This window comes from Pavona decussata, unplaced genomic scaffold (assembly GCF_977016875.1).
Source record: "Pavona decussata unplaced genomic scaffold, jaPavDecu1.1 SCAFFOLD_272, whole genome shotgun sequence".
NCBI classification, from domain to species: domain Eukaryota; kingdom Metazoa; phylum Cnidaria; class Anthozoa; order Scleractinia; family Agariciidae; genus Pavona; species Pavona decussata.
This window is the reverse complement of record NW_028145674.1, coordinates 1927736-1941489: the sequence shown is the minus strand read 5'-3', so window position 1 is coordinate 1941489 and position 13754 is coordinate 1927736. Positions and strand designations below refer to the sequence as shown.

Here is a 13754-nt window from a genome sequence, read left to right as displayed (position 1 = left end):
AGGTAAAAACGGTCACAGAACATGGATTTCGTATGAAATTCACAACAAAATGGCAGGTTTTCAAATTAGTGGGCTAGAATTTCGACAGTGGCCCTCAAGAAAGCGTCTTATGGTTATAAATTAAGTTCTTTTTCAAAGATTCATCCTCGCTACTTGTGATATTTCGTAATATATACTGTTTAAATGAATGACTCGCCGTATCGACAACAAAACAGCGCTACAGAAGATTTACAGACCTTGGGCAAAATCAACGCAATTCAAGCGATCTTATCAATCCTCAATAGTATCTTACCTCCCAAATGTGGTTGGAAACGAGCTGCTATCCGCACTTTTGGGCAATGGCAATCCAAACATTTTATGGGGACAGCCCTACTCCTCGGTCTTGCATATGACAATAATTCTCGTAACCAAAAACTTCATTAAAAAAATTCAAACCTAAATTTTAAACATTAACGTGTGGCAGATTAAAAATCGGTGACAACCTGTACCATTCTGCTATTCACATGATGAACGTCAAATGATGATCAGAAAATCAACAATGGCTTTAATTGCGCTGAAGGAAAATTAATAATAAAATTATGAAATATAACCACACAGGTGTCTTTTAATAAGCTCAGCTCGTTCTGATCAATAACTTTAGTTATTGAACTTTAGGATTTCATACACATAAAATAAAGAAAGTGAAACAATTTTGCCTAATTTGAAAATCAATAACCTAAGATAAAAATGAAAATGGCTAAAAACAATGAAAACCACCCGGTAGTGTTTTTGCTCTTTCGCCGTTTATTGCCCTAAGAAAGAGAAACTGTCATGTAATGGGTTTTAAAAGCTCTTTCAATTGTATAGGTCATCAATTATGGTTTTCAATCTGCGTTTTTCCTATCCATTTTATTCGCTCCGCTAGTTATCAAATGATATTTATGTTTAGATATTAGAAATTAACCTTACTTAAAGTATATTGCTTCAAATAAATCAAGTAATCACTATCAATAAATTTCAGTTGTAAGTTTGCTCAGACGGAACTAATTTTTTTGTGCCTTTTGGCTTTGTCAACTTTTAAGGATTGCGAAATGGAAAATGATTTATAATTGCGATAGAAGATTTACATTAAGAATTAACAAATGCTTCAGTGTCGTGCAGTTAGAAAAAAGAAGCATGCAATCATAATAAATAATCGTGTGAGATTTCTCAGAATGTAAAACGTTTTTCACGCTTTTTTTTCAGTCCAGTTTACTCGGTCTGCGAAATGAAAAATGAAGATTTATAATTAACGTGGAAAGTTTATATTCAATCTTAATAGATTCTTCAGTCTCGTGTAATTAAGACTGATTGAAAAAGCGGTCATTAAATGAATGAAATCGAAAATCACTTAGAATGGAAGAATGCGTATGTAATCAGATTGTGAAATGAGAAACCAAAATAGGCCTTATCACGGTTTTCGACGCCATTTTCCTCCCGATTTTACGAAAGGAATTAGTTCTCTGGTGTTACGAAATTTTGAGCTGACGCTTTGGCCAAGGAAACTATAGATTCTCTTTAAAAGTAAATTCCGAATTTCTGAGGCGATTTATACCTTCCAAAATGAACCGTTGGTTCCCATGTTAAGATATCTTTCACATGCGGATGGTTTGGTTTTTCGGCAGTATGATCACAAAACAGCTCTCCCCTGATCCATTTGCTCGGCCTGGAGCTCATAAGGGTCGGTTGCCACAAACAATCGGAAAACTTTTGAAGATAACATCGTCGGTTTCATATGATATGGATTTTATTATTTGCAGTTCTCAAACTCATTGATAATTAAAAAGCCAAAGACAAAGGAAATCATGCACCGTTAGCTGATGGAAAACTCCTCGTTTTTGCATCCTAAATCTCCCCTTGAGAATCGGTTGTTTCGGATGTTATATCAAACACGAGACACAGTGTTTGATCACGATATCAAAAACCTCGAAGTTCGTCAAAAATACTCCGCTACGAGTCGTATTTTCAACCGTCTCTTCTCGGTGTTTGATATGTGATGAAACACTGTGTCTCGCTTTTGATACATTACTTAAATCATAGGCCTTTAATGTCACGGTTTTCGACGCCATTTTGACGAGTAGGCAAACAGGCTTGAAATAACACCAACAGTGCTTGTATGTCAAATAATTTTCATAAAACATCGCTTCTATAAAATTCATGAATTGGAAACTTTTGGCACTAGAAAAAGGATTTTAAACTTTCCATGAACCAGCCGTGAACTGCTACTAAAAAAAGTTCGCGGGAAAAAAATACAATGAAATGTATGGAAAGTTCAAAACGCGACTGGCGTATTCTGGCACGGCTATATCTCTCCAATTTTTTTCCTTAAAATCCTTTTCCTAGTGCCAAAAGTTTCCAATTCATGAATTTTTCAGAAGCGATGTTTTATGAAAATTATTTGACATCAGATACTCATACAAACACTGTTATTTCAAGCCTGTTTGCTTACTTGTCAAAATGGCGTCGAAAACCGAGATAAGGCCTATTCTAATAACCACAGTAAAGAAAAGCAACAACTTTAATGTGAGGTGTCAGTGGAATTGAGAATTAATTTTATCTGTAATTTGGATTGCATGTGGTGCGATTAATACAGTTTGTTGATCTGTTTGGATTCTTTGGCTGAAACTTCAAGTCGCATAAAAGTTTAGCAAACGGAATCTTATTTCCCGAATTTGCGAGCTGTTATTGTGTGTACGAAAATGCTTGGAGACCTTATTTCATATTATCTATATTTTGAAAGAAAAGCAACAACTTTAATTTGAGGTGTTAATGGACTCAGAATCAGTGTAGATTCATCGATTTTTTTTGCAGAAATATAAAGAGATCACCATGGGTCCATAGAAAGAAAGACCACAGAAAATATCGAAACAGAAAATAAAAGAAAACTATGAAATTAGGAAGTGGCTGGTCAACTTTGCACGACGTTGGCCTCAGCGTTGCGACGGACTTATTTAGACCCTGTCACGGCCGATAATGGGAACTTGTTGCTTTTGAAAAATTCATGTGATGAATACACAGCTGACATAAAAATTACTGTTAGTGATGCGTGGAATCAAGAAAACAAACAGTGCTGTGGAATCAGAAATTTAGATCTACCTAATACATGTAATACATGCAGTACATAAAATAATACATCTTCAGTTCTGGAACAATCAATAGTAAGCCAGTGCAAGTACTCACAAGCTTGCTTAAGACTCAAGCTGTGAATCAGATAACATAATGCCAACGCAAATTACCTTTAGACAAACATTCCTCGTTACCTTTTCAAATTCTTTTTTCAGTTTTTTTTTTTAAACAATTCACCTCACGAAATCCTTTATGAGACCTATTAGGGCAGTCTCACTATGGCTAATACGTTTACCTTCATTCCTATAATATAAGGTATTTTGATGCAATTCATGACCAAATGTAAGTTGTTGTTAACTAAAGACCCTGTATTGTTACATCCCAGAACCCTACTGTTTTCTTTATTAAAGTAGCATACATTTGTTAGAATAATTGATGAGGTGTTTTCAAATAGGTCACGTATGTTTTCCTTGTGAGTTGAGGTATACAATATTTCCGCTGACGAGGAAGATTCCTGTGGAAATTTCTTTGTTAACACTGAACTTTTCTGCATTTAACATTTAGCGAACGTTTTTCAAATGCTTTTTCTTGTTAGGGAAAGGAAACTAAGGCGTTATTTTGACAGGTTGTTTGACAATTTTGACATGTTCGTGTATGAAAGGTGAACAAAGTGCCGTCAGCGAACTTGTTCGAAAACTGGAAGGACAGTTTTTAAACAAAAAGGTTTACGTATACGAGAATATAAAACTTGTCAAACGCTGACTTATCAAGGAATGACTTACACGCGTGTGCAACTAACCTCTTAAGTTGGCTGCACCTAAGCTGATTTGATCTTGCAATCCAAACTTCCGATCGAATCTTCTCTCTTTTCTGTTTTTATACCATTCACCTTACAGAGTAGCAAAGAAAAGTGCTTCTCCTTAATTTGTCACGGTGGTTTCAAATCAAGCACGGTATCGTAGAACTGTTGATACTGCACAAAAGAACTCTATAAAACGAGCAAATTTGCCAAGTTTGACAGTCTCTCTGGCAAAGAAAGCGAAGGCATAGCTCCGTCAAGTCTTAGAGTTTGATAGACGTCTGTATGCATCGATATGATGGAGAAGGGCAGTTCTTGTTCGTCTTTATGTAAACATCTGCAAAGTGTCCTGAATTTACGGAACCGCCTCTTCCTTTATACTTTAAAAAACTAAACGCTTAAACTAAGCTATTTAACTAATTTTGAAGTGCTATTTTCAATGGTGTCAATAAATTTAAGTTGCCTTACCTACAAAAACATTTAAAATTACCGTGAAAACGTCCTTGTCTTTTTCTGATTTCGGTATACTTTCCCGGTTTTTCTGGCGCATGAATTAAATTTGACGCGTCAAAAATTCAGTTGGTTAAATGGGCGAGAAACCCTTAGCTCGAACCCTTTTATTTGGATGCCGGGCTTCCAGGTCCTTACTTTTTTAAAGTGTTGTGTTATACTTTTTCATATTGAAGACGGGACGAAATAATCTGTCTACCTTTTCATTGTCAACTTATCGTCAAAATAGACAGGTGTTGCACAGTATGTCAGGTCAATATTTCTTTATTTTAATTACGGTGCTAGCGAAAAAAAAAAATAAAGCTATTTCAAGAACTGAAATCCTTAGTACCAACACAAGTTAAAATATAATTACCCATAGAGCACTTTTGCAGCTGTACTTCTACGCTGCAAGAAAATATGAAATTGTTTGGGTTTTAATGTATTTGGTTTCGCTCATTTTCTCACCAGGGGATAATAATTTCGTGTGTTTTTCATCTTGCGGGTTGAGTTTATAAATATTTGAATAAGCCTCGTTGTTTCAATACACCGGAAAAACAAGGTGCCAAATCTGTCAAAGCCCGTGAAGTCTAAACATTGACCCTTAATTTCAATGAAGGATAAGTGTCTTGCGTGTGATATGCCTTGTTGTCAAGAAACGAATTACTCAGAGATCGAACAAGGCACTCTAGCAATACTGGAATACACCTCTGACAGACCAAAATTACAGCTCGAATAAAGTTCTTTGACTTACACTGCTAAGAGCGTGCAAGGCCAAAACTGAAAACAATCCTAACATGAGAATGATGTATTGTTCAGTGAGTGACAGAGGCATACTCGGAGAAAGAAAATCCGAGTGCTCCCGATCAGGAGTCGAACAAGACTTTTCGATTACTAGTTCGGATACTCTGCTCAGACTAAGCTACAGAAGACTCGTTGGAGTTAAGAACATTAAACATAATTTTAAGGCGAAACGCTCCGCATTCACGTTTCAGATACAAACATTTATTTTTTAAGTAACACAAACCGGGAAAAAAAACACATTCATATAAAGAGTTGTGTTCAATAAAAATAATAACAGTGATTAACCTTTGAATATTACCTTATTGGGCTAAAATTTAAGAATTCTCGCATTGCCACAAGGAATTTTGCATATAAAATACATACTGAAGGACTGGTCACTATCTTCCCCTAACGCCTCGAAGTCGTGTAAAGTGGAACTTACCGAAAATCTGCAAGTTGGAGTTAACAATCGAACAAGGCCTTTATACTTCCAAGGCGACCCGCTTAAATTGTCTCGATTAAATTCAAAATCATTTCGTTAATGGTGGCAGTCCCCACGGTCAACTGCTGTGCCAAGTTGGTTAAAACTGGGAGCGAAGCTGGTTTCTGCTATTTTCAGGTGGGAAATCCTGAAATCTCATTAGGAAGTGCTCTACAATGTAATTTGCAGTAGATATATTTGTACGCTATGGCCTTGGGTATGGAGTAAACAATTTTGCAAACAACGCCGCATTTGACTTCTAATTGGTTGTATCTTTTAACCAATAGGGAAGCATATTGAGGAAAAAACATGTCAGTTGCAAACCGCTTTATTAAATTTTGTACTCGGTACATAGCCGATGTCACAAATGCAACATGCTGATCAGTGATCAGGTCTCCGTTGACAGTAACCATCCACAAGTCACAAAGAGGCCTAAGCCGATGACGCCAGATAATTTCACTGATGTTTTGTTCGCCCCCTTAAGACTCAAAGTGGATGCCACAGAGACTGGAGCTGGCGTTAAAAAAAGCTGTAGAATACGCTCTGGAAAGAAAGGGCTGTTTCACCACTTATAAGACATTTTGCTTTTTAGTAAAAACTACATTTTCTAAAGGAAGCGGGGGGCAAAAGCTGTTGCAGAATCTTGTTGATCTTAAAAAAAAAACCCTCCATTAACCCTTTGAATCCTAGGTGTGTGCTGTTGGCACGTGACGCAAGTGACCGTTGTTGTTTGTTCGAGCGAGGCACGGGCACAAATCTGGTAAAATCACCGCCAAGGACATCAGCTTTTATTTTCTTTTCAATAAATCGATATAAATTAAAACTCTCTTAGTCCTCTTACTATCCACAGTCCCACATTTTCTTTTTCCTTGCTGATGTCTTTCAGCAAAACAATCTGGGAAGAGTCCGGCGTATATTTGTAATAACGGCATTTACAATATTAATTCCGTATTAAAATTAATTCCGTATGTTGGTTTTGCCACCGAAGCAAGGTATAAGATCGTCTTGTTCAATCAAGATAATAGCCCAACGAGTCGAGCTTCTCGGAAGGATTAAAAATATTATGTTTCCCGCAAATTATGTTCGTCGTTCTCGAGGTTTTGTAATCTCGTGACATCAGCCTGCTCATCGTTCAAGTCAACAAGGTACAGAGATGACTGTGAACGTTGTAGTACTGAGTCTATACATTTAATTACTAGTTCAGTGGGAAGACTCTTGGTGATTCCGAAGTCATGACATGAGTCAAAAATAAAACTAACTGTTTCTTAAGGGGCCAGTTTATTTATTTATCCAGGAATGTTTCTGTTTCGTAAGATAGTCCATCCTTCAAGATAGGATCTTACAGTGTAAATGCAAAATCGGCCGTCTTCTGTTCGTGTTCCACACAAATGGGGTAGCAAAATGTTGAACGATTCGCTTTTACATTTTATTTTGTTTTATGGTTGGTTTTTCAATCCCTTTTTGTGAACGCTCTGAGGCTTAATTTCTCAGCTAAGGTAGCCCGAACCTACAGTTTATTGAGGCGTTGGTAACATTTTTGAGTCGCGGTTCTCTTGTAACAAAGATTTCACTGATTTCTTTGATTTTAAACGTCCGAAATGGAAACTGTCTTAATTTTACGACAAAGGCATTTGGTTTGAAATATCAGGTTATTTTAAAAAACCTCATTTTTACAACTGAACAAATGCCCATAATTTTGAAACCAGACGGCAGATCCGTGTTTTCCTTTCTTCATCAAATGAGCTTAGAATACTGAGGTTTCAAAGCTGCAAGTTTCAGGATAATCGTTACCAAACAACTCGGTACAGAAAATTCTGGTTACAGTTACTACGCTATGCTAATTTTGTGTTAGCTGACGTACAACTTTCGGAAGACTACCCTGCGAGCAGGGCCCTTCTATCTTCCTAGATCTTCTGCTCGCACGGTATCGGAAGACTGAAGGTAGACTATCATCCATTTCAAAGCCTTTTAAAATGCCACCCAAGCTTTGTTCGGGAACCTGCTGCAAACACTCTCAGCTTTACAATAAGGACACGCTTATGCTGCATACGACGTAAAATTGAATTTTTTACTAGTATTCATATGACTTGTAACCAGCATATTTGTGCCTTTCTTTTAATTCCAAAACAACATTACTACTGACAAAATACAACATCCATGGAAATGCCTTACCAGTTTTCAGCACTGTGTGTGTCTTCTCTGAAGAGAAATAAAGCAGCTAAGTCAACTGAGTAACTGTAGGCATCCGCTTTCCTTGCACCGCAATGAAACCCTACTGCTTGATAACATATTCAGAATCTCTGTTTTTGTTGTGACTGCATTCCTACGGGTAGCTTGTCACTTGGAGATGGCGAGTCTTGATATATGATTTCATATTAAAATGACGTTTTGTTAAATTCCCTTTGAGAAGCAATAAATTTTGCTGCAGGGAACGGTACTAGTTCAAAAATCGTAACTCACAACTTGACAATTAAGTAAATCCGCGACTCAAAAATGTCACTAACTCGCCAATAAATAGGTTCGGGCCCCCTATAAGACATGATAAGAGTTTGGAAAAACGCTTTGTCATTGACGACTACATTTTAAAGAAAACTAGTCTACGCAAACTTTCAAACGCACGTTATATTCAAAGGAACTTCAACAGTAACAATAAGCATTATATCATACAAGTCCAATACCTTTTACCTTGAACAGAACGTTTCCAACTCGATGAGCCAACCTGTATCGGTTTTTTATCGTAGTAAGATCATATCTACAGGCCTGATTCAAACATGGGTGCAGTGTCATTTGAAGGTTATCCGAGCCAGCAACATACACCGTACATTGCGGGGTTGATAACAAAAGTAGATTTGACTGACTGACTGACTGACTGACTGACTGACTGAATGCTTGATAAGAGCTACTAGCGTTTAATCGGCCTGTACATATGAAGGGACCGAATAAATGGATCTCTTCTTGGTAAACCCTTGTTATATTCCAAAAATACTTAGGCTTTAAGTAGTATTTAAATCTCAATTTTGGGGTGATTGATGAGAGTGACCCAGTCTCGGTTCTGTCGATGCAGTACTTTCTAACCGGCTTTGATTTACGCAAAACCATTACACATTGCATTTCGATATAGTGTTTTGTCACTCAAGAATTCTCCTATATTTTCGAAATGGCCAAAATCAAGAGGGAAACTCGATATAGTGGGCCATCAGGGGAGACTCCGCATGAAATAAGTGCCGTTTCCTCGTGACCCTCGCGGTGTGCGGAAGGGAAGCCGCGGAATTTTCTTGTCGTTCCTCAGTTTTTTTTTTGTCCTTTTTAAGTATGTGTAGCCCCATGCACTAGTGCCACATATTTAAGAAGTTGTTTTCTTGTCTTCTTTTTGGGAAAATTTAACTCAACCATGTCTCATTGTTATGAATTCGTTCCTTTATCACTTGATTTCAATGTTTGCAGGTCTCGAAATAACTACCTTGAATATAGTCAATATAATTCAGGACTGCTTTTCCACAAATCGTTACTTTATGAATCCCTGACATATACATTTGACATTTTTTCCCATGCTTTGTTTTTGTTTTCATGACTGTTTCGTCAGCTTGGAAGGCGTGAAGCAAAAGAAAAATTAAGCACCCAATATTGAAGATAAATATCCAATTCCCTTTACGTTCACTTTTAACCGAAAATAAAGAGCGAAAACTTAAAGTAACAACTTGTTAAATCCACCTTGGAAAATGTTTACCAAATGAGATCCAACGCTATAATGAACCAAGTCTTTCTTTTTTTAGCATAAGTTTTTACCCTCCTTATTATATGGCCGAAACTGTAATGAGTTTTGAGTTTCCAGAAAAAAAAGAATAAACAAAAATACCGGTTTATTTCCATCGCCAAGTTCTAGTCATAATAGGCGGTGATGTTATGGGCTAAACTTACAACGCAATGTATTTGTTAATACTTTATTTTTATTTCAGTCATCCGAATTCCCTATTGCCATTGGAAGTTAAAAAGAATCACTTTTAAAGAGCCTTTTCACTGAGTTCGTGCTCTGCAAATTATTTTCTCACGATGGGGCATTCAATGAATACTACTGACAAAAGTATTCGTTAGTTTCTAAAAGAAACGGGTTGACAGTCAATCCACCAAGAAAGATAATCTTCCATTTCAGACACAACATAATAATGTTTTCGCCCTTTTCTGTTTATAACGATCCAATCGGTAACGAGCGCCATATCCATCGGAGTATAGACTCCTCGATCAGAGAACATCCTTACGTAAGGAGCTAGTTGGAGGACGGAAACCCGAGGTCGCTATGCGGAGCTTGCTCCTAATTCAAACTTCAACTTCAAAATGTGCGATAACTCGCTGATATTTCCCTGGCGGAAAATCATTGAATACGAACCGAAGAATTAAACGGCATTAAAGTTATTAAGTGGAATAAAAACAATATTCTTCTCACCCGTTAATTTACGTGGTCCAATGGCTCGCACCTGGACATATAGATCTCGCGCTTATTTTCTAGCTATGACAAAGACGATTGAATATACAAAGACCGTAAACTGCTGCTTTATCTTTTTAGAACACACAACAATATTTGGTGAGTTAATTAAAACTAAGGTTTAAAAGTGTAAAATCTTTTCTTGTTTTTCAACTTTTTATTTGTGGGAAAAAATCAACAAAATTACCTTTTTGTTTTTATTGCCAACTTATAGTCAAAACTAGCAGGTGATCAGTGTTGTGCACTAAATTATAGTACAATGTCCTTGTTACTTTTTTATTTCCATCGCCAACTTCCAGTCATAATAGGCGGTGATGTTATGGGCTAAACTTACAACGCAATGTATTTGATAATACCTTATTTTTATTTTAGTTATCCGAATTCCCTATTGCCATTGGAAGTTAAAATAGAATCACTTTTAAAGAGCCTTTTCTCTGAGTTCGTACTCTGCAAATTATTTTCTCACGATGGGGCATTTAATGAATACTACCGACAAAACTATTCGTTAGTTTAGAAAAGAAACAGGTTGTCAGTCAATCCACCAAGAAAGATAATCTTCCATTTCAGACACAATAATGTTTTCGCCCTTTTCTGTTTATAACGGCCCAATCACTAACGAGCGCCTTGATATCCATCGGAGTATTGATCAGAGAACATTCTTACGTAAGCAGCTAGTTTGAGGACGGAAACCCGAGGTCGCCATTCGGGGCTTGCTCCTAATTCCAACTTTAACTTTAAAATGTGCGATAACTCGCTGATATTTCCCTCGCGGAAAATCATTGAATACGAACCGAACAATTAAACGGCATTAAAAGTATTAAGTGAAATAAAAACAACATTCTCCCCACCCGCAAATTTACGTGGTTCAATGGCTCGCGCCAAGGCATATAGATCTCCCGCTTATTTTCTAGCTATGACATAGACGATTGAGTGTACTGAGACCGTAAACTGCTGCTTTACCTGTTTTGAAAACACAACGATGTTTGGTGAGTTAAATAAACCTATAGCTAAGGCTTAAAAATTCTTCATTTTAAAAATCTTATCTTATTTTTCAACTTTTTATTCGTGGGAAAAATCAACAAAATTACCTGTTCGTTTTTATTGCCAACTTATAGTCAAAACAGGCAGGTGATCAGTGTTGTGCACTAAATTACAGTACAATGTCTTTGTAATTTTGTTATTATTATTTCAGTTATTACCGATTGCCATCGAAAGTTAAAATAAAGTCATTTTGGTTTTCACTGAATTCGTGTCTTCAAACTATTTTCTCAAGATGTTAAATGACTGCAGGAAAATTTGCTTCTTCAGGATTTCATTAAACAAGAGAATCATACCAAACGTTCTTTACTTCTGTGTTAAAGAGAAACACTGACTAGGCCCCCATCAAAGAAATGAAAATGATCTTGCAATGCGAGAATCATTTAAACTCGAGATCGAACTCTGCCATCGAACAAAATTGAAACATACTGACACTGATGCTGGTAACATCCAGCTGTTCAAATTTAATTCTAAGCTTTGCCATGTTCCAGTTGAAAACAATCCAAACATAACTACGCAGAAGTATAGAAACAGATCGACGCACTCCATATCCAAGAAATAAAGGATAACTTCCTTTCAATTGGTCTTAAGAAACGAAGAATAGCAAGCGACATTTATTCTGTGAAAATAATACTGACACTTGAAACACCAGCATCAGTCGAGGAATTCGTATAGTCACGACGTTTGCGTGCAAAATGAATACATTTGAATTGATTTTATCGTCCCGTTGTCTTAACGCCATGGAAATTAACAGACGGAGTCCTGTTAAATGCAACTTACCAAGAATCTGCAATCCGAGGCTAAGCACCCGCCTCGCCCACTGTAAGCATCTTTTGTTATGTACAAAAAATGTTTTGTTTCTATTGCACCAAAAAACACTGTTCTTTCTTAAGCTACAGCGCAAAGTCGTTCCATTTAAGGAAAACCTTCGATAACAACCAAGACCTCAACAGATTGCGCCTGCAGTGATCTTAATGTCTTGCGGTCTTTCCCATGGAAATTCCGAAACTGGAAGGCTGTCGGTCCCGATCGCCCTTTGAGTTTGTTTACCTTCTTTAGTTTCTTTCGGATTCTGCAATTTTTAGGCGCTAGAAGACGCAGAACTGTAAGTCTAAACAATGAAGTAACAGGAGTAACAATCTCTTTTTGCCTTTTCCTTGGTATAAAGTCAATTTCAACGGAGTGGACCAAGTTACATTCATCAAGGAATGTCATCTTATTCACGTAATTCCGTTGTTTTTGTCAGATAACAACAATGACCTGGGCTAGGTGTGTCGGTTGTGATAACGAGTCTTTTTTTTTTTATTTCAGGCGTGATAAATACTAATAAGCTCACAAAATTTCAAACTTACTCATTCCACAATTTCAACACGAGCAACAGCACGTCGGAAAACGAAAACAAGAAAAACTAAAACAAAAAACAAACAAAAAGAATTGTCTCGTGATCATTACAAATTGAACTCAGGCTTGACTCTGTGCGAAAGAAAACTTCTTTAGTAAGTCTTCTAAGGGTAGTTAGAATTTCTACTTATTCAGCAGATGTACTTACTTAAGGAGGAGGAGGATGATGAACTTTATTTCTTAAGTTTCTTAAGTTAAATCCTTGTACGAATTGGAGACACCCACTTTTCCAATCGCGTGGGTAGAGGCGATGAATTTCCATTTAAGGGCCATTTAATGCAGAGCTGCAGCACAACCAGTTCGTAGCTGCTAAGAAAAGATAGTTTTCACGGCTTGACAGCAAAGAGTTACCGAAAAACAAAAGCAAGTGCTCATCTCTCTTGGAAAAAAAGTATTCCATGCTCTTTGTAAAGGTTGTTGCCATGCCCTTGCTTACCGATTTGTTTGGTGCAACATCCTTTTCCGGACTTACGTATGTTAACGTTTCAAAGAAGACGTTTGAGAGAAATAAAATAGCTTACATGTACCTGTTTACATTAAAGAAAGCAGTTTATAAAAGTGATCAAAGGATTGGACCTTTGGACCGCCATAATGTATCTTGTCTTGATGCATCAGCATTGCAAAGGCGGGACAATAGGATTAGTGCAGATCTTATCTGGTCCAGCTTTCCACGGCTGATTCTATTTATGGATGTTTGGGTATTTTTCAATAGTCAAAACTCCTTAAAAACAGATCTTATCTTTAAAGCTTTATCCTTGGGATAAAACTGTCGTCAGTGATATTTCAAGTCAAGGCTGGGTCAATTAGGTTATTAATTGGGTCAGAATACATGGGCGCCGCGCCAACGTCCGAAACGTACCCTAACCGTTTGGAAGATAAAGCGCTCATAACTGAATTAAACATTATCATCAGCTTAAAACTTCCGCGGACGTGATCTCCATCCAGTAACGGTGACCTTTGGGTCGAAACGGTCCGATGAGTTTTCAACATTTGCGTCGGGCTGAAAGCTTATATACCCGGCACCTACCGCATTACTGAGTATTGTAAACTGTTTACAGTGTCCTTCAGTTTTTTTCTGGCGATATCAGTGTTCAATGACTGATCTTTGATTTGATTTCATTTTATCATCCGACAATTTTTTGTAAAATTATTTAACTGCGTTACAAAACTCTTCTTTCAATCATTTCCAAGTGCTCAAT

At 37.0% G+C, this 13754-nt stretch overlaps 3 protein-coding genes across 16 annotated transcripts in view; 1 reads left to right on the top strand and 2 right to left on the bottom strand.

Moving 5' to 3' along the window:
• LOC146455677 (adenosine receptor A3-like) overlaps positions 1 to 13754 on the bottom strand; it is a 255846-nt gene that overhangs the window by 86817 nt on the left and 155275 nt on the right. The window contains exon 1 of one of the 10 annotated variants that reach the window (XM_085094025.1): positions 3152 to 3336. The exons of the other annotated variants lie outside the window; for them this stretch is intronic. The gene's annotated coding sequence lies outside the window, so the exon portion shown is untranslated. Of the gene's footprint in view, positions 1 to 3151; positions 3337 to 13754 lie in introns of those variants that run through there. 10 annotated transcript variants of the gene reach the window in all.
• LOC146455678 (CAAX prenyl protease 1 homolog) overlaps positions 1 to 13754 on the top strand; it is a 276576-nt gene that overhangs the window by 131810 nt on the left and 131012 nt on the right. The window lies entirely within an intron of this gene.
• LOC146455683 (galanin receptor type 1-like) overlaps positions 1 to 13754 on the bottom strand; it is a 36650-nt gene that overhangs the window by 6538 nt on the left and 16358 nt on the right. The window contains exon 1 of one of the 5 annotated variants that reach the window (XM_085094048.1): positions 5598 to 6086. The exons of the other annotated variants lie outside the window; for them this stretch is intronic. The gene's annotated coding sequence lies outside the window, so the exon portion shown is untranslated. Of the gene's footprint in view, positions 1 to 5597; positions 6087 to 13754 lie in introns of those variants that run through there. 5 annotated transcript variants of the gene reach the window in all.